Genomic DNA, 21,799 nt, shown 5'->3' with positions numbered 1-21,799 from the left:
TAAATAATCTTGTGATGAGCCGGAGAGCCTTTTTCTGGATAACAAGTTTATTATTTCAGTGAACGTTCTTCAGTGTGGAGTTCAGAGGCTCATGACATGTGCATGCTCTGGGGCCAGGGCTCTTCAGGAGGCAGTGTGTGTGTGTGTGTGTCCACCTGCACAGACCCTGACTGTAAAGACGGAGCTCTAGCTGGTGTGGCTGCAGGGTCTGAATCGGGTCTGCATCTATGTGCAATGGCCAAGGTCAGCACACCACCGCTGGACAGAAGCAGAGGCAGAGGCAGGGGCAGGAGCGGGGGCGGCTGCCTAAACACCACCACTACCTCTTCTGTGTCCAATAGCAACTGCATCTGCAGAAGGAAGAAGTGTGCACCTGTGGGCAACTGTCACCACCGGCACACACAAACACACACACTAAAACATACAGATCACTGCTGATGTTTGTGGACATGCACAAACACACAAAAATACTGGAGAAATGGAGCTTTGTAAAAGACAGCTGTGAAAGTATCAAGTGAGAGCAATGTGTTCTCAGACTGCAGGCTGGGTATTATGTGATCTCCACTCAGATCCATTACCTGGATCATTTTCCCTCACTGGGTCGGACTTAGCAAAGGCGGGGCTGACATTTAACCCCTAGCAAACTGCTACCAATAGTCACCTGAGCATGAGCGATGGGCATAGATATGACTACCCAACCTTGTTAATAAAAAATTATAGTCACTCACACATTTTCCTATACTTTTTGGAATTTCATAGGAAAATTTATTTAACTAAAAATAGTTGAGTTAAATGCTTTGTTCCAAAACCTATTGTACTGTCCATGAGGCAGTATTTTAAGGCATTTATTCATTTATTTTTATTGTTCTAAAATGTAAACGGTGCAATTATGTCTCCCAAGAAACCTTCATGCATATTCTAAGACAGGATCACTAATGTTCTCCACAGAGATGGCATTTCCAGAATCTATAGCAACGGACTTAAAAATACAAGATGACAACCGAAGTGAGAGATACATACTGTATATACGTAGACCTACAGAGGTATCTCATTCAATACCAAAAGGTAAGGTTGTTGAAATTTTCAATGGCAAAAAAAGGTCCTTCATCTTGTGTCAATAGTGTAATGATGTATGAAACACAGCTCCCACAGAAGTCATTTCCACACAAAGTATCTTACTGTTGGATAATGCATAGAGCCCATCTGACCAACTAGAACCACTGCGAAAACTTTTGCCCTCGTGTGAAATTCCAGATCATGTGGATTCCTGTTGGATTTTGCCCATAAAAATTCTCGAAAAAATAAATGGCACAAAAAAATAAGTTTAGCTTTGCATTGTTACCACGTCAGTAGTGTACAGTATGTAAATAAACAATGTATACTTTTTCCTCTGGTTAATATGATTTGACAGCTCTAGTTCAGCTGTTGCGAATCTTCGGGATTGAGACGTTCGTTCATCACATGACAATCCCATAAGTTTAACCAATGCAGTCTGAGCTGGAAAGAGTATTGATTAGTTCACCTTTCGATTCCTCGGGTTTGAGTCGTTCATTAGGTGAGAGCCCCATACAGTGTATGCTTTCTGAGCCAGATAGAGACTTAATAATAATAACCAACTCTTCATTACCTTTGTTACCATGTTCAGTGTTATGGAAAAGAACCATCATAACAGAAATTCACCAACTTATAAACTGTGAGAAATAAAAAGCTACAATTTGAGACCAGAAACCCATCACGTGACTATAAGAGTAAATAATAATTATAATAATGATAATGATGATAATAATAATAATAATAATAATAACAACTATGCAACCATTTGTAAGGAAAGCAATTTCTCTATCCAATGCTGTGACATCACATGAAATTCCCACCAATTCACAATCTCAACAAATTAGAATATGGGGACATGCCAATCAACTAATCTTCTCAAAACACCTGCAAAGGTTTCCTGAGCCTTCAAAATGGTCTCTCAGTTTGGTTCACTAGGCTACACAATCATGGGGAAGACTGCTGATCTGACAGTTGTCCAGAAGACGATAATTGACACACCTCACAAGGAGGGTAAGCCACAAACATTCATTGCCAAAGAAGCTGGCTGTTCACAGAGTGCTGTATCCAAGCATGTTAACAGAAAGTTGAGTGGAACGAAAAAGTGTGAAAAGAAAAAGATGCACAACCAGTCAAGAGAATCAGCCTTATGAGGACTGTCAAGCAAAATCGATTCAAGAAGTTGAGTGAATTTCACCAGGAATTGTCTGAGGCTGGGGTCAAGACATACAGACATGTCAGTGAATTTGGCTACAGTTGTCGTATTCCTCTTGTTAAGCCACTCACAAACACAGACAATGTCAGAGGCATCTTACCTGGGCTAAGGAGAATAAGAATTGGACTGTTGCCCAGTAGTACAAAGTTCTCTTTTCAGACGAGAGCAAGTTTTGTATTTCATTTGGAAACCAAGGTCCTAGAGTCTGGAGGAAGGGTGGAGAAGCTCATAGCCCAAGTTGTTTGAAGTCCAGTGGGGTGCAATGTCATCTGCTGGTATTAGACCATTGTGTTTTTTGAAAACAAAATTAACTGCACCTGTTTACCAAAATATTTTGGAACACTTCATGCTTCCTTCTGCTGACCAGCTTTTTGAAGATGCTGATTTTATTTTCTAGCTGGATTTGGCACATGCCCACACTGCCAAAAGCACCAAAAGTTGGCTAATGACCATGGTGTTGGTGTGCTTGACTAGCTAGCAAACTCACCAGACCTAAACCCTATAGAGAATCTATGGGCTATTGTCAAGAGAAAAATGAGAAACAAGAGACCAGAAAATGTAGATGAGGTGAAGGCCACTGTCAAAGAAACCTGCGCTTCCATTCCACCTCAGCAGTGCCACAAACTGATCACCTCCATGCCACGCTGAATTGAGGCAGTAATTAAAGCAAAAGGAGCCCCTACCAAGTATTGTATATATTCATAAAACAAAATATACTAGAGTCCATCAAATTTAAGTGAAAATCATCAAAATTGCTGGCAGTGGCTGGCAACTTTTTTCAAAAATTCTGGCAGGGAAATAGTTAAAACTATAAAGTAGATCGAACTTTCTCATTTTTGCATTCAGCTCACATAGACAGTTGGTTCAACAAAGGGGTAGGACCAAAATTAAAAGTGCATTATAGGTAATGAAGGCCAACCAGAATGTCGCAGCTCTTTTTCTCTGTTTTCTAATTTTTAGAGTATCACACTATTAGTTTAGCAACATGCTGACATAAAACTCTACCGAAATCAAATGTAAGGTTTTTCTTCTGTGGAGAGAGCTATTTGTATAACATGCATATTTGCTGCCTATGTACAGCATTTCAAATTAGTCACATAACAGTTAGGATGCTTCCTCAGAAATCAGATGCCTGTGTACGCAGGTATGTATAGGTTTTGGAAAAGACATGGTCGAATATCGTCATATAAACCTTACTCTTCCCTTATATCACATTTACTACAATTTTACTATAGTAGCTCTATAGTAACACTAACTAAAGAAACAGTTCATTTTAATCTAAGCATTACATTTAGTACCCATCCATGGTTTACCTGCTCTTACTACAGTTTTAACACAAATGCCGCAGTTTAACTATAGTTGCTATATGGGCAGTTTTATAAGGATTCGTTCAGTTGAATGCAAATGCAATGCTAAGCAACCTGTCATAAGGAATGATAACAGCCCCTGGCCTCATCTGAAGGGCTAAATACTGAACACAGAGCGCACCCATCACCCAGCCACATGGACACAAGGAGAGCATTGGGTTTGTGTTGAACCTTTTGTTGCTCTTTCCCCAGCCAGCAGCCTTGGTGTAGTTAAAGAGAGACCTCCCCTTGTTTCCAAGCAGCTCCACCCCTCCTACCCAGGCTCAGGGTTGGGAACAGCCAGTGCTGTTCATTGTGGGGGCTTTTGGTACACGGAAGAGGCTGCCAGCAGGTAGCCATGGCAACAACATTGCTTTCACTCTCTACTTTTTTGTGCTTTAAAAGGGGACTGTGGAGAATTGGAGGGGCCCTCATCACAGGCCAAATTAAAGAGGTCACAGTCATTTGCTGGCACCAGTTGAAATAATCATAGAGACGGATGTGTTGCAAAGCAACGGTGAAATGGAGGGAAAAAAACGAGCATATTAAGTAGACAGCTCGTTCAATTGTAATATGATTAATTTATGTTGCAAGTGGGAAATTGGAAGAGAAATGACAAGAAATGCATTTGTCAGAAGAGTTCGCGATAATTACGAGCACGAGCATTCTGTGTTAACATAAGGGAACAGCATTCTTTCTAGACCAGAGTTAGGTACAGTATGCAAACATTTAACATAAACGAGAAGTGCAGACAAGCTTTATTTTTCAGCAAACACCTCAAATCAATAGCCGTGAGTGAGTGTCGTTTACTTGAACACAGTGTATTTACAATCAGGAGGGACTGACTGCTCCACATGCATGCTTGCAGCACTCTGTGCACATTCAGATTTTTACCAAATTTCTTGCATAGGGTATGAGCCAAACCTTATAATCATGTGTCTCATCCAGATCATGTATATTTACATTTTGGCAAGAGTTAGAATTCCACAAGCCACAAAATCCTTGACTCTGACTGGGTCTATTTCCTGTATTTTCACAGCTTTTTGTGTCTTTAACTCGGCACGGGTGTAAAACAGGAAAACCAATATCACTGTAAAACGCTGGAATGTCTCATTTTGGGTGAAGGCTGATTTGACTTTATGATACTGACCAGGGCAAGTCACTCAAAGCTGTTTATTTTTAGTTAGATTTTGCTGAACTTAATCAGGAGTGGGATTTGATTTATTGCCAATGTAAATCAAACATTTGAAGAGGTGAATGCAGCCAAGCCTGGGGTGAATTGCTGTAAAGAATATTACAATTAGATTACATCACAACAAACCATTTCTATTTTTTAATTCTGATTAAACACAATTGGTCATATCAGGAATTTCCACAAGAAGGATGTAAGGCTTCCCACTCATGCAAGAACAGTGAGTTTATGAGGACATTGTTATAGTAAGCCTTAAGAAACATTTTCCACAAGCTCTTTCTTGGCAAAGGCATTTATTTAAGATCTCATACAAGGTAATATATATATATATATATACACAGTGGGGATCGAAAGTTTGGGCACCCCTTGCAGAATCTGTGAAAATATGAGTAATTTTCAAAAAATAAGAGAGATCATACTAAATGCATGTTATTTTTTATTTAGTACTGTCCTGAGTAAGATATTGTACATAAAAGATATTACCATTTAGTCCACAAGACAAAGAAATTGCTGAAATTATTAAAATAACCCCACTCAAAAGTTTGGGAACCCTTGGTTCTTAATACTGTGTTCTGTTACCTGATGATCTTCGACTGTCTTTCTGTTTTGTGATGGTTGTGCATGAGTCCCTTGTTTGTTCTGAACAGTTAAACTGAGCAGCGTTCTTTAGAAAAATCTTTAAGGTCCTGCAGATTCTTCAGTTTTTCAGCATCTTTGCATATTTGAACCTTTTCCAGCAGTGACTGTATGATTTTGAGATGCATCTTTTCAGACTGAGGACATTTGAGGGACTCAAACACAACTATTTAAAAAGATTCAAACATTCACTGATGCTCAAGAAGGAAACAAGATGCATTAAGAGCTGGGGGGTGAAAACTTTTGGAATTTGAAGATCAAGGTAAATTGTACTTAATTTGTGTACCGGGAAACATACAAGTATCTTCTGTTGCTTACGAAGGGCAGAACTAAATTTAAAAAAAAATATTTTTCAACAAAATAAGACAAATTTGGCCATCTTCATCGTGTTCAAAAGTTTTCACCCCCCAGCTCTTCATGCATCTTGTTTCCTTCTGGAGCATCAGTGAATGTTTGAACCTTTTTAAATAGTTGTGTTTGAGTCCCTCAAATGTCCTCAGTTTGAAAAGATGCATCTCAAAATCATACAGTCACTGCTGGAAAGGGTTCAAATATGCAAAGATACTGGAAAACTGAAGAATCTGCAGGACCTTAAAGATTTTTCTGAAGAACGCTGCTCAGTTTAAGTGTTCAGAACAAACAAGGGACTCATGCACAACCATCACAAAACAGAAAGACAGTCATGGATCATCAGGTAACAGAACACAGTACTAAGAACCAAGGGTTCCCAAACTTTTGAGTGGGGTTATTTTAATAATTTCAGCAATTTTTTTGTCTTGTGGACTAAATGTTCATATCTTTTATGTACAATATCTTACTCAGGACAGTACTAAATAAAAAATAACATGCATTTAGTATGATCTCTCTTATTTTTTGAAAATTACTCATATTTTCACAGATTCTGCAAGGGGTGCCCAAACTTTCGATCCCCACTGTATATATATATATATATATATATATATATTACGGGTGGAACAATACATGCATTCATACCAAACTGTCATGGTACAGACATCTCGGTTCTGTGCATGAGGTCTTACAACAAATACTGGCAATTCACCCTCAATCCAGAAGGGGCAATGCAGCAATGCATCGCTGTTTGATAACAAGCCACCAGCAGAAGAACAGTGAATGCTGTGAGTTGCACACTTAAAAACAGAGCCCACTAGACAGTGACCATGTGCTGACTCTGAATGCGTCTTTCACACACTGTCAAAGGAGTATACTTTAAAGACTTGTGCACTCAACTGTTTGTGAATGGAGCTTTGTGCTCGTGTATCATACCTCTCTCAATCAGCACAAATCCAAACATTCCATAATATTTCCATTAATGATGTAACGTATCTGAATGCTAAACTATTATTTATTATGTAAATTATAGGCTAATGATTTTCTTCTGGACAACTGTCAGATCAGCAGTCTTCCCCATGATTGTGTAGCCTAGTGAACCAAACTGAGAGACCATTTTGAAGGCTCAGGAAATTTTTGCAAGTGTTTTGAGGTGATTGGCATGTCACCATATTCTAATTTGTTGAGATGGTGAATTGGTGGGTTTTTGTTAAATGTGCGCCAAAATCATCACAATTAAAATAACCAAACTACTGCAGTCTGTGTGTGTGGAATTTATTTAAAACACGAGTTTCACAATTTGAGTTGAAATTATGAATTAATTTTTACTTGCTGAATAGCTTCAATTTCTGGACCCTAATATAACTAGAATAGCCATGGCAACACCCAATAACAATGATGCTGCTACATTAATTTTTGTATTGTCCACCGATCTTAAGCCTGAATCATTTAGCATCAGACCTTTATACTATGCATTTTAGACTATCACATTTCCTTCAAAATTGGTAATTCATGGCTCATATAAAAATGCAAAAAAAAAATCATAGCAATAAAATCAAGACAATAGCAGAGAAAGCACAAGCAACGTGTTTCATCAGGTTACATATGACTTAGCTTCACAAGCCTAAAAACACTGCATCACTTGCAAGCCATGACATCATTCCACCCATTTCGCCCACCTCTAAGTTTAATTATCTTTCAGTATGGTTGTGCGTGTGTATACCTTAATTATTCACACTATTCTGAAAAACCCATGAACATTTGCTCTAAATTGCCTATTATTTAGCTCGCATTTCTGTGAGATCTCCAAAGGATGGAGAATCTTTCGAGCATCACAGCGCTCTAACTATTGAATTGACACGTGTGCACCTTGCTCACAAACTCCTTTACTCGACTTTCTCACTACCACCCACCCAGCCTCCTCCCTTTCCTGTGTGATAGGCTAACAGGAGACATCGCCCAACCTCATGCTTGACTTCCCCCACATTTGCAGCAGATGGCCCTCACCATCAAGTCTGATGGAGGAATTCATCTGGCAGGGCTTCCTGACCAGGGCCGCCCCTCCTCTACAACACTGACTGACCTATTTGTATTCTCTGCACAGCAGATGAGGCACACTGCCCTCTTCGCTCTGGGCATCTGGGGACTGGCTGTGGGAACCAGAGCCAGCCTTTCCTGGCAGGAGCGCACCGTAACCCTCTGAAGCTTCTCAACATGCTTATATGCACAGAGGGAGAGAGAGCATCCAGTCTCATGTCCTCGCTGTCACCTGGGCATGTATGTGTATGCATGAGTGTATCCTGAAGAAAGGACCAGTGGTCAGTGCTCTGTTTGGCTCTTACGTTCTACTAAACAATTAATAACACAAATATGACACTTAACTTCAAACTTGACACTATGAAAGTGTGATAATTTGTAATAACTTGCCATTATTACTTAATTTCAGAATCAGAATCAGAATCAGAATTTGCTAACACTATAAAATCTTTCTCCCTTGACAAAGAGTATACATTTTGATGGTAAAGGCGACTTATGTGTTGTTGTTTTTTTGTTAGTTTTTTGGAGACTAGAGTGTTAGTACAATAACATGTTGATTGTAGTTGTTCTTTGTCTACTGTGATTGAAAGTGTTGCTCATGTGATTAACCAGTTGTTGGTATATAAGTGAAAAGAATTATGCATGCTTTACTGTAATATGTTTCATAAAGCGTTTCATAGTAATGATGCTGTTAAAGAAGCCATCGCAGCAGCATCCTTCTCTAACGTCATTATACTTCTTTTTAGAGGTACAGTTCTACAAAAACACAGGAAAGGAAAATGACAAATGGGATGTCTTTAATGTCTAAATTATTTTTCAAATTCATAAACATAAGTAATTACCTGAGCTATGATATACACATTAATTTTATAGCTCTATACTTAATATGCATGTTAACATTTGCCCATTTTAGTTAGTTGGTCATAATGTTCTCCTGAGCCATTCTTAAAAGAAATTGGACACTTTTGCGTTCCAGCCCGATACTGCAAACACATAAGAAAGAAAAATAACAAATAAGATCTATTACTGTTTCTCCCAGCAATGAATGAAATTTAACGAATTGCAAATTGAGTCTTCTGCTTAAATCCCCTGCTTCTGAGAAAAAGACCCTAGTACTGATATATCAATGATAAAGCTCACATTTTCTAAGATACATCGGCAATCAAAAGTCAGAGACTTCAAAATAGCTCTAACATTTGTTAACAAAACCGTTAAAGGCAAAATTCTTAATTTTACTTGTGTATTTATTAATTTAATATTTGAATCTATTTCAGTTTCTTAGAGACTGAAGTTACGCTTAAAAGAAACCTAACCAAGAGCTCGATTAAGTCTCCTGAGCCCTTAAAGAGGAACCCCTCTGAGCAATAAAACTTTCCCCTGGGTTACTCAGATGTGACACTGCTGATCCAAAATGACAGTGCAAAGAAACAAATGTCAAAGCCGAAATAAAAAATAAACTGTTTCAGGGGTGACATATCGCACTCAGAACTGTCACGAAATCTTTGGCAACAATGATCCAAAGTACTTTTCAAACCTGAATGAATTTTGGATAGGAAAAAGGAAGGAATATTACAGTCTGAGAGAGTGGTAGCAAACTGCTGCCGTCCCCCATCGTCAATCAGAGCGGCTGAATGTGGCCAGGGACCGAGATGGTTAGGAGGTTCATTTGAAACCAGTCAGGCATTTCTGATAGACCTCCATTTCACTCTATCCATGTCTCTCTCCCTCCCCCTCTTCCTTTACTGACTCTCCCTCTATCTCATCATTTCTCTCTCTTCCGTGTCCTCCCTCCTTTCTCTGAAGCACGGTCTACTACACTGTGGTGGGGCAGAGGAATGCAGACCAGGGTAATCACAACATCATCAACTCAAAGCACTGATGTGGTCGACCCAATAATGCACCTCTAATTGAATAACTTATACACCACACATGTCCCGTGGGGACACCACAAGTGAAGCACGAACTGAGAGGCAGATGGCAGAAGCAGATCGAGCGCTCATACACTCTCACAACTCCACATTCAATCATTTTCACTCTTTTGCTAAAGGAGGGCAGGTTTTGTATTATTTTGGGGGCAAAGCATACATTGCACTTACAAAACGCAACAGAGATAGAGGAAGATACAAGAGTTGCAAGATAAAGAGCCCTTAAAGAGCTTAAAAGAGAAGACCTCTCCTGGGCACCACTGGGTGGTCGTGCCACATTTGGCATACTAGACAAAACACACACCCACAGAAATAAATGTACGCAAACAGTGTAAAAAGAAAACCTTGTTCAGTACTAACAAACAAACTATCAAATCCAAATTAACAAAAATGCTGGGAAATAAACAATTAATGTAATAAATAAATGCCTCTTTTTTATTATTATCATTTTTATGTCAAAAACCGTGGCAAATTTTGGACTGAAGTAATGTCTGTTGCCACCACAGGAATTAATTACATTTTAAAATAAATTAAAACAAAAAACTTTGCTGAATATAATATATATATATATATATATATATATATATATATATATATATATATATATATATATATATATATATATATATATATACTATTTTGTTATTTTATTTATATACTTTGAGGAAGTTGCAAAATTTACCACTTAATGCAAAACGACTTGAGGATCATTCAAGGTACACGTTTAATTTGTCATTAAAAAATTTTTTTTGCTTTACCATGGAATCAAACCCATGACACTGGTGTTGCTAATGGCATGCTCTACTGTTTGTGTTACAGAAAGACCACAACAGAAGGAGCAGCTTTAACATGCCTCTTAATTTGTCATCACCTGTACTGTATGAGCACCACAGCTCAATGTGTCAGAGCCACTCTCTCTGTGTGTTTGTTTCATACTTGGAGCCTGCTATGTATTCCATTTTTTGCAAACACTGGAGGTGTGGCTCTCATAATCAATAGGATCCTTTTTAGGACTTGCATGGGCTCTGTCGTTGTAGGGGCATTGATTTACCCTTCACAGCCGATTGCACTGCATTTACCCAAGCGTGTTCAAATGAGTGCTGCTGCTCTTTGCCAATTAGTTTCCCTGCAACTATAGCACTGCGGCAGTCAAAGGGTTCATTACCTTGAGTTTCAGTCTTCCACACATAGCATGCAGCTCTTGTGCAGTCCAGCATGCACTAGCACTTTCAGTGGGATATTGAGAATGAGGGTCTTGCCATTGAACCTAATGGGTTTGTAGTAATGAACTTTCTTAGAATGTGATTGCCTAGTGTGCGTTAAATTAGCATACACTGGAACCGCAGAAGTGGACAAGGCCACTGTCTAGAGGTTGAGTCACACTGCACTCTCAAGCGTGGTCCATTGTTTAGTAATGCTGCTTTTTGCTAATGTGCTATTTTGTAGTGATTCATTCATTCACATTAAAAGTACCTCTGATTTTGAAGAGCTACTTTCCTAGTCAAACATTGTGCTTTGCTTTTTTTAATGTAACATCTGATCTCTCCCAATGTTAAGGCCACTTTAGAAGCACGCACAAACTTTGGTATAAAAGACTCCTTCATTAAAAATGCCACCTAGCTCCCTGAGTAATATTTTTTAGGGCAATTAATGGATCCATTTACATGCTAATGTTAGCATAACTGGGAGGGTACTGTATTGCTACATGCATTAATGTAAGCCAAAACATTGTCAGCGCTCTCTATTGTCCTTGAAGGGGAACGCCTAATGTCCTCAGTTGTAAATACCATCATCAGAGGGGGGAGGCACCCTGGCAAAGGGGCACCAATGCATCTTGAGAGTGTAATGATTGTGCCTGGGGCACCAGAAGTCCACTGAGAGATCAGTGAGCTATAGGACTGCAGGCAACCAGGTGGAGCAGGGAAAAAACAGAGCGCAACAGGGGTCAGTATCAACCCGGAATACAGTTTCAGCACACAAGAGATTTAATATCTGTAAAAAGACATCAATCTTTTAGAGACTTCAGGATATATTTTTTACTTTATTTATGTTTTTTTAATCTTATTTTTATTTGCCCTGCCCCACCACAAAACAATCATATATATATATATTTGTGATTTATATTTGCTAGAAATATTAATACTACATGGATTATCCATTTACAGTAACATAAACAACATGCTTAAAAAAAATAGGTTAATATAGGTTTTAAATATACAAGGTTTATTTATATTGCATAATAATTTTAAATGTATTCTTTACAGTTGGTTTTGTTTACAATATTTTGACAAACTGGAAATAACTCCATACATTCTTAAACACACTTTTCCTGGTATTTGCTTTCAAGACTAGTCATTCTGATGACAAATCAGCAGAATTTAAACATTTGAAAGAAATGAAAGAACATTTATTTTTAGATGTATGGGTTCAATTAATGCAAAAAAAATACTTTTCTAACAAACAATGTGTCAAACATTGATTTCCATGTAACCTTCGGTCTTTCTCAACATTAAGGCTATTATAAAAGTGTAAAATATCTGAATAACTCCATATATTCATTAATATACTTTTGCTGGTATTTTCTTTACATGCAATGCCAGGTATTACTAACTGGTTTGTAATTTTTACACATTCTGTGGCAAATCACCAGAATTAAAAAAAACGAGAATGCAAAAGTCAATGTTTACATTTGCAAGGCATAAAAATGGATACAAGCCAAATTCTTGGTGACCACAGCATTGGTCTGAAAGTACAAATGATTGCTTCATCAAACTCTCTCACTCTCTCTCACACTGGCTTTGGGTGTGTGGACTTTCCTTATTGCTGAATCCCCTTGGTGCTATTGATTTCATTCCTTATTGAACCTGTGCATGAATGCCTGTTAACCATTAAGCGAGTTTGATATTCAATATCAAGTCAATCAAAGTCTCTTTTAAATATCTATTTGAACCACAGCAATAAACAACCATCCCCTCGTTGGCTTGCCCTTTACACCTTGTCTCTGATTGTTACCTTTGAGCCCCCTCAAATGGTAGTGTTGTGTTTTAAACCACAGCAACACTTAATCCAATGTATTTCAACACTACTTTGAAATCTCCCAAACTGACTAAAATGCCAGTCCATTGCCTTTGAGAGGAATTGGTGCAAGTTACCCCTTTTTTTCTCTCGGATTTTAACCCTCAAAAAAGCAAACCCCTTTCCTTTCTCTCTCTGGCAACCCAAACCATAGTTTGGCAGATCCAGCAAGACTTTATTTCACTGGATTCGATCCCAGCAAACAAAAGCTGCCCTGTCCACTTCATCCCCAGATGTTTTGTATTGATCTCCCTGTGGTTTTGGCAGGGTGGAGGGCTGCGATTGTTGTTCCTCTTTTCTCTTTTTTCATTGCAGACAGAATTAAAAAACAAAGGAGAAGGAAAAGTCTGCAGGGTGTTTTTGGCTTCACGGTGTGTGTCTGCTGTGCGTAGTGTCACATTTCAGGCAGAAGTGCGGCTGGCCTTGTTCACTTTGTTATCTCACTCTCTCTTCCCCTTCCCCTACCCCTCCCTACACTCTCTGATTAATAATGCAGAGTGTCTCTTTATCTGATGTTCGACTGTAGGTGAGTGCTGCGGATGGGCAGGTGAGGAGTGTACCTGACTGCCTTTGAGGCTCAGAGACCTGGCTGATGGCCTAATGCTGGGAGGCATGAGGAAATGGACTGCAGAGAGGTATAACAATTCATACACTGCATAGACACTATCTGGATATTCCAAGGCTGCACAGAGAAAACTTTTATTGCTCAGGCAATGCTCTTTTATAACTTGGACACTTATTGGAGTTTTCTGTTAAAGGAACATTCATGGAACAATACAAATTAATCTCTAACCACAGAATTTGTGGCATAAGGTTGATTAGCAAAAAAAAAGAACCTTAAGAAAAGAAATGAAAGGGGGTGGGGGGTGGGGGTGGTTATGGTATGGTGACCCACTTATAATATTGAATGGGGCTAATTTTGTCAGGATATAAAGGCAGAAATTGGAAGAAAATTTTATTCAATTATGGTCTTTGTCTGAGACTTTCCTCAGACAGTAAACGCAAATGAAGCAATTGTTGCCAGATCATAAGAATGCATAATGCATAGAGCTATAAAATTAACGTGAACCACATAGCCACATAGATTATTTGGTTTTGGAATAATTTGTTGAGAAATGTTTTTGTTCATTGAAATCTCTGGATTTGCTGATATCTTAACAAATCTGACAACTGTTGAAGCATTGTAGAGATCTCATCTTTAAACAATACTGGGGTGTTTTTGCAAAACATTCTTGATGGGAAAATGTGCCTCTACCTTTGCACATCCAAAAACATATTTATACATTCACTGAAGTTTCTAGCTAAATTTTACACTAGTGGCAGAAATGTAAAAACATTAATGTAAAAAAAAATTCCTTTTCACACATTTTATTATTTCACACACATTATTTATAGCAGATTAAATTAATAAAGACTTGTTTTAAGTCTTTCTTTGCATTATAATGTGTTATAACCTTAAAAAAAACATAGAGCATGATTTGTAAACATATAATTTATACAACTGCATCATATAACCTGCTCCATATTCATGGTTTTTATGGCATAGTAAACTTGCTCAATAGCTCACCTGGTACGGCAATCCACATAAATTTTTTAATGCCACTCACTGGATATTTCACTTTCTTTACGTTGTGAAATGTACATGAAGCAACATAATATAATTTCACAGAAATTTCACCGCAGACACTTTTTTTTGTTTTTTTCAATTAGGCTTGGTTGTATTTTTCTCAGTGAAAGAGAAGACTTATTTAAAAGTTGTTGTTAAGGTAAAACAACTGAAAAATTAGGTCTTTGAAGTAAGCGTTTTTTAATCTTAAAATGCTTTCTCCTACTCCAGTTTTAACATAGAGGGACAACTCTAAGTAATTGATATGTTGATTTCTTCAAAAATATAGTAAAACTGACTCAACTAATGGTGTAAGAGTGTGGCTGTTTTTTTCTGACCAGTGGAATAGCATTTTGGCTCTGAATTGTTTTAGATGGACTGTAACATTTAACCGTGGAATGTTAATGACATTTGTCTTGCACAGGGCGTTGGTGAAGTGTTATGAAGCAAGCGCACTCCCGTTGTCTCATCCCATATAAGTTAATAAGTCCCTTTCCTTCGTCTGAAATGGCAGTGAAGTGCTGAAAGAAACAGCTCAAGTGGAACAGCATGGAGCCGAGGTAAGTGCACCAGATTTACAGCTGTATATGCAAGACCGTAGACTCACACCCTCACCCACGTCATGTTTCAATAACCCTTCATGGCAGCGCTCTATAAATGGCTGTCAGCTTAACAAACAGTCCGCTGTGACACAAAATATCTCTGAAAATGTAATCGAGCTACCACGGAAAAACACCAAATCTGTGATAGATATGACTGGAACGATCACAACTATTCATCCCATGCTTGGTGAATAGGGTTTTCAGACTCATTTAGCCCAGCGCTAATATTCAGAGCTAAGTCACTAGGAGAAGCTCGTCATTTCTCCCTCTCTGCATCAATGTGATTTTCTTTATCTGTCAGAGTGCAGCTTGCACATAGAATCTGCCCCGAGTACACGGCTGCTCCTGTGTGGGTGGAGAGTGGGCGAAGGTGCGTGGCATCTGCCACAGTCCACCGCCTGAGGAGAAATAGCAACACTTCACATTCAAACTCACTTCCACTGCAGCCTTCACATTGTTAGGCACTGGATAGATTGAAAGTGAATACCATGTTTCAGTGAATCCTGTTCTTTGGCCAGGCTTTACTCTCCACCTTCGACATTTTCTTACAGCATAAATTCAGGATGGTGAAGAGGAGGTGGAGAAAGGAGCGTAAAAGCTTCGAGCACACTATTTACACACAGAAAACAGTAGTTAGTTTGGGTGAATTATTATCTTCAGGCATTCATTGATAAACAATCATTTTCAGGTTTGTTTTCGAGCTTTAAAGTGAGATAGTTTTTCTATTCTTTATTTCTTCATTGATTCTTTAGATATGAAAAAAAAATGTATACATCAGGAAAGAATATTTATATATGTTTGTTTGTGTGATTGTGTGAGTTTGAGTGTTTTCCATTTTTGTTTACTGGACACTTACCATATAAACTATACCAAAGTTTGCATGATTGAGTAATTGTTCAATAATATGTGCTCACAACAATGGAATATGGTAAACTTAGTATATATTATAATTAATTATGATCACTATATATTTATTATGAAACAGTGTTCAGCTATTGTATTTAGAATTTTTATTTTGAGTCTGAAAAAAAGACTCACAAATTAGACACTACTGTTCATTTCATAGTTGCCAAAAAAGTTGCATGGAATTAATTAAATGCACTGTTTAGATTTATAAATACGAACCCCCAATTTAAAATCCAGTGACTCCACAGTGAATTTTTGACTTGGGATACTCCCAGAAGTAACATAAATTGGTGTTTTATTCTTATTCTGGCCCAGGCTTTGGCCTCCTCCTGCCAAATCTTTCTCATAAACACACTTCCATTTTGACGTCCAGCCAGTGTCCTATTTCATAATGTCCTCTTCTTCCCAATTTTCATATAAATATCTGCTTATTTTGTGTCCCAATGTGTTTCATTAACACTCAACCACTGTCACAAACTTACACAAACCACGAGATTTATTGTCCAAAGTTCATGTCACGAAGTGTCGGAGGATCATGGCATTGGAGACATTTTGTTCTACATTCAAATTTTTTAAATATTACACAGATTACAACTAACTAGTTTTAATATTGTCTAATAACAAATTGTATGTAGCAAACCTCTTTTGCTTTCTTTAAAACAATAGCTTTTAGCTCAGCTAATTGTTCTCTGCTGGTATAGTTGGTAGTTTAGCCTGCCTCATTTTTTGGAGTAATGTAGCTGGCTCACCAATGGTCTCGTGTTACTTTTTCATAATACTGAATCTGTTTGCAGTAAGACAGACTGCACAAATCCTTTATTCTCAGGGGCATTTCTGTTATTGTTAATTAGCGCGCTATCCAAGTAGAAATCCATGAGGTTGTTTTGATTGTGCTGTCCTGTTCACTGCTTTGTGTATATCATACTGATGCCTCAGAGGTCTCATGTTTACATCTAGCAAATCAACAAGAAAAATAAATGACAGATTTAGAAAGTCACATTTTGTGGCTGGATTCATAATGTAGCTAATGCAAATTTTCATATGGTCATGGAAAATCTATAAGAGGTGTGTTGATAAATGCATTTCACTGAAATTTTATGTTAATTTGTAGTGGATGTTCTGTAACTTTTTCATGTTAATTGGACAGCTATTACTCTGAAGCTGCTTTTTATTTCAACAGTGAGAGTAGAGGAGACTAAACTACGCTCTTACAAACCTTTGTGCTGTCTGGTGTGGATGCTGCTGCATAACAGAAATTTCTTCAAAAAAAAATTAAATAAATAAAATTAGAAGAGCACTTATTTCCCCCCTGCTGCTGCTGATCATGCACACAATTTCACTCAAAGTGTGCCACTGGATAAATTGACTCCACACTTGTCAAGGCATCAATTATTCAGGCGCTGAGCCTTTCAGCATCGCCATCATGTCCCTCTCATTTGATTTGGAGGACAGGAGAGGCGAACGGTGCCGAGGCGAGTCTGGCGGAGCGCAGCGGAAAGTGCCAGAGACTCCTGTCTGATTGGAGCGTGAGGACCGCCCGAGTGTTCATTAAACCCCAAAAAGTACACGCAGGCAAAGAGGACGATAACAAGACCCTTGAGCCGCTCGTACCCAGCTCTCTCACACTTCTGGAAGCCAATAAATATTCTCCTGCTCTCCCTCTTGCACAAACAGGCATGTCAAATGCAACTAACGAGTCAGCAAAATAGGCGATCCTTGTCCCTGCGGTGAGAGCCGGCTACTTTCATTTGTTCTATAATTTGGAGCTCCTGCAAAGGATTAATAGACCCGGAGTCATTGTAAAGGGTTGAGACATGGCCTCTGTGTCCAAGAGTGACATCACAGACACAAGTTATTGTTCCCATGCAGGCTGCAAAATGAACCTTTTTGCCACACCTAATAAGAAGTAAATCGAGATTGCGGCATATTTCTTAGCGGCCATGAAACATATTTTGTATCATTTGGGTTCAATGACAATGGAATAATTATACGTTTAGTTTTTTTTTTTTTTTTTAGTAAGACACTGTGCCTGCCACAAAAATGCACCTTTGTGAAGTAGGTTTTGTCACCACTGTGAGTGAATTTCTGTAACAATGAGTTTCTTACAGAATCTACAGTGCAAATCAGAGTAGTCTAGGGAGTCCTGGATTTAATCCTTGTAGTGTGCATTTTTTTTTTTTTTTTTTTTTTTTTGTCTACTGATGCAGTGTTGTTGTTATATTGTATTAATATAGTATTAGGTTTTATTTTTTATAGTATCTCATTTTATCTCATAAAATTTCATTTTAGTTTAAGTTTTAGTAATTTATGCACTTTTTGCTTTTGTCATTTTTATTAGTTTGGAGAGGGGTTGAATATTTTTATTTCGCATCCATTCATTTTTATTTCAGAATTAGTTTTACTGTAGTTAGTTTAGTATTTCATCTTAAACTTGTTTGACTGATATTTTAGTTAGTTGCCAGTATAACAATGCAAGGTTTTACCTCATATTTTGTTTTATTACAGCTTTATTTTAATTCACAAAATGTATATTTATTTATTTCTGTTTAAGTTAACAAAACCAACAATGAACCGGCGAATAATTGGCCTTATTATATAAGTTATACACAGAGTTGGTGCTTGGCTGTTGTTACTTTTGGATACTTCTATTGTTCTTTACATTGTTTTGCTGTATCAGGTCTTGAATCCCACTATTCCCTGGATTAAAGCAGAGTGAGTTCAGCATGTTTGCCTTAACTCAGACAAGAAAACTCTACGGAGTGTAATATGAATAATGAAGATGTCCCCTGAGCCACTAATATGACCTCAGGGCTGTGGTCCAAACAGTTTGCCTCAGTGTTTGGGTGTAGTCGACCCGGGGTATCCTTCAGACCCTGCAGCCACTGAAATGAAAGCTGTCTCAATGTGGTTAGTAAAATAGTTGGACAATGAGAGCATGTGGTGGCCATGACTCAAGGCAGTCTGGGTGAGCGATGGAACTGCTGAGCTCTGGAGGACAAAGGAGAGAGAATCAGCAAGAAAACACACACTGACCTGGTTTAAATTTACATGCAAGGATTTCAGGAGAAGAATTAGATGGTTTCCACTGTCAAAGTGTGTACATAGTACATAGAGTAGCATTCACCTTGGTAGCAGTTTTGCTTGTTGTGAAACATGATTAGTTACAAAAACTGTATGCCAACAGTAGGGAGTAATCTGTGACCTAATACTCTGTCACTGCATGCATCTCATTTCATGACTGCTGCTCAACTTAATGTGTCATTAAATGTGATTATATGGAATTTTTTATGACCTATTGTTTTATTGTATTTAATAATAATGTTTGGACATATTTAGATAAGATCGCAACTCATGCAAGTGATATCTAACACATCTTTTTAGGTTTCAGAAGTTACTAGAACAGCTGGCAGTCTCAGTTATTTGACTGTCATAATACAGTCTGAAGTCTTTATTGGATTACATAACACTTCTGGCAACATTTGGGAGCACAAGACGTGGAATAGTATTATAAGCTCCTTGATTGGAGAGTAGATCTTAATCCCCGCCCACATTCCACAGTGACTGCTCGCTCTGAGAGCTTAATGTTTTTCCTGGCTAATTACACCACTAGCACATTCCAATATCAATATCACCATACGCTCCACATCAATAAAACATACAATCTCTTTCTTACGTGAATCTGCTCTGAGGTTTCCTTTCACTCCTAACTCTTTCAGTTTTCATGAGTCTCTTTGCTTCATTTTAGGGGAAGGAATTTCATATTGGTAGTCGGCAGAACAAAATCTGAAAGCAATCTTTGTTTCTGAGTATCTTAATTTATCAGGAGCTAGAAGTTAGTCAGAGTTTGGAAAACAAAAATCTCTCATATTTTCTAAGCTCTGTCGACTCCATGCAGGGAATGGGATGGGTTTCATAAATCTCTGAGCCAAGTTCCTTTGAGTCCATTGGGGGGCCAGGCATCAGCCATGACTCAGTCTTTCAAGTGTAACTCGAGCCAGGACATCTGCATCGCTCAAGAGGAGGGTACTGGGGCGCCGATTTGGAACACTCAGTGTCAGGTCAGATTTTTGGGAAGCAGTGATGCCAGTCAATGACCCACTTTGATTCAGAGATGCTAATTTGTACTTTGTTGCCACAAGATGTTGTTTTTGTATTACTGATTGCCAGTGGAGCCACTGGTTTTAAGAGGAGACAAGAAACGCAAGCTTTCTGTCATTGTTTTCCTCAGGTGCTTCCATAGCCGATGCTAATGTTCACAGCCAGAAAGAAGCTGTGTCTGCTGTCTGAGATAGCAACAGATATCATTATTGCAACACCTTGGTAAAAGTGGAGAATTATTACACCACATTGCTATAATAGTATTCATTTGTTTTTCTGTCCTAAGCTTTTAGAAGACACTGGAAAGGTTTTGTGGTCCTTTAGACTGTAAACATGGTTTGTTTACAGAAAATAAAGATTCTCTATTGCTATCTGTTGTTCCATTTATAAGAATCAGGGAAACTCTCCATTGCACTAAAGTTTTTTGTTGTTTTTGTTTGTTTGTTTTGTTGTTTTTTTTAGGTGGAATAGGTTCAACAATATTCTTCACATTAAGAAAAATGTTGAGTGGAACTATATGAAATTATATTTTGGTAACACAATGCGGAAAAACATAATCTCTCTCTTTAACCTCACATTTAGCATTGTACCAAAAATAAAATCTAGGGTGTTGCCAAGGTGTGGTTGCTAGGTAGTTGTTCACTGGTAAGTAAAAATTCTCTTATTCCCATTTTCCCTCAACAGGGTGCCCAGTGCAAGCATTTCCACAAAAAAAAGAACAATTTACAATCTGGCAGCAGTGTACAACACATTCAATTGATATGCATGCCTATGTATAGTATGTTGCTTTATTTTTCCCATCTTTGACATGAAGGTAAAAAGCTGAATAAAAAGTTTCTTAAGACTCCTGGTAAAAATACACGATGCATCTTTATTATTAAAATAACTAAAATAATCCATTTAATTTCTTAAGGCTTTAACTAAAGCCTGGGATGCATAAATTCTGGACAGATTTTACCCCCAATTTACAGCTTGAAGGAGTCCAATTTCGTAATTTAGTGTACAGTTCTGAAAACATTTTCGGCAAGTGTGATGGACGTTGTGTAGTGTGTTCCATCCTTAACTTGCTCAGCATGATTTAACTGTTGCTACACCATGATATTACCATCCAAAATGTAATTTCAAGCTAGCTCTCTGAAGAAATTTTACACCATTTCTTGGTATAACAAACCTTGCAGCATCTTGCTTAGCTAAATAAAAAAATAAAAAAGTTTACACTGATGTAATTGCATAAAATATGTTGTAGGCCTAACACTTAAGGTTAGGAGTTTGTTCTCCTAATGCTAAGTATTAGAAATGATAAATATACAATTTTTTTTGTGTGAAATTTAGCAGGATATATTTGCAATCATTGGTTCTCTCATACTAGACCTTCCAGTGGAGGCACATGTAGAAAGGAAGTTGCAAGCATAATCACTCACATTTCATTGTGTCTCTCCATTTTCTGCTAACAGTGCCCGTGTGTGTCTTTGTGCAATCCTGTCAGTGTGTGACCTCCCATGTCCTAGAGTCCTGCCACCACACCCCCCAGCTCTCAGCATGTCTATTCCACCCTAGACAGCAGCCAGGTTGCCAAAGCTACGCTACTCCCACCCATTAGCTGCAAGAATCCAACATAACCATGGTAACAAGTCTCTCACCCCAGGGGAGATGAGCAACAGAACTGAAAGACTCCATTCAATTTCCACATCCCCAGTCCACTAGGGCTGACAGCCTCTCATCGTTTGTGTTGCAGTGGGCAGGGGTATGTGCTCATTAAAAA

At 38.1% G+C, this 21,799-nt stretch overlaps 1 long non-coding RNA gene across 1 annotated transcript; it reads right to left on the bottom strand.

The window, feature by feature from the left end:
- Positions 1-14,192: 14,192 nt before the first annotated feature.
- LOC113108656 (uncharacterized) lies at positions 14,193-21,221 on the bottom strand. Its single transcript, XR_003292801.1, has 3 exons — positions 19,613-21,221; positions 15,521-15,642; positions 14,193-15,431 (listed from the first exon to the last, which is right to left on the bottom strand). It is a non-coding gene; the product is annotated as an uncharacterized LOC113108656 (long non-coding RNA).
- Between the last annotated feature and the right edge of the window lie 578 nt (positions 21,222-21,799).

This window comes from Carassius auratus, chromosome 9 (assembly GCF_003368295.1).
Source record: "Carassius auratus strain Wakin chromosome 9, ASM336829v1, whole genome shotgun sequence".
Lineage (NCBI taxonomy): Eukaryota > Metazoa > Chordata > Actinopteri > Cypriniformes > Cyprinidae > Carassius > Carassius auratus.
This window is presented reverse-complemented; position numbering and strand designations above follow the sequence as displayed.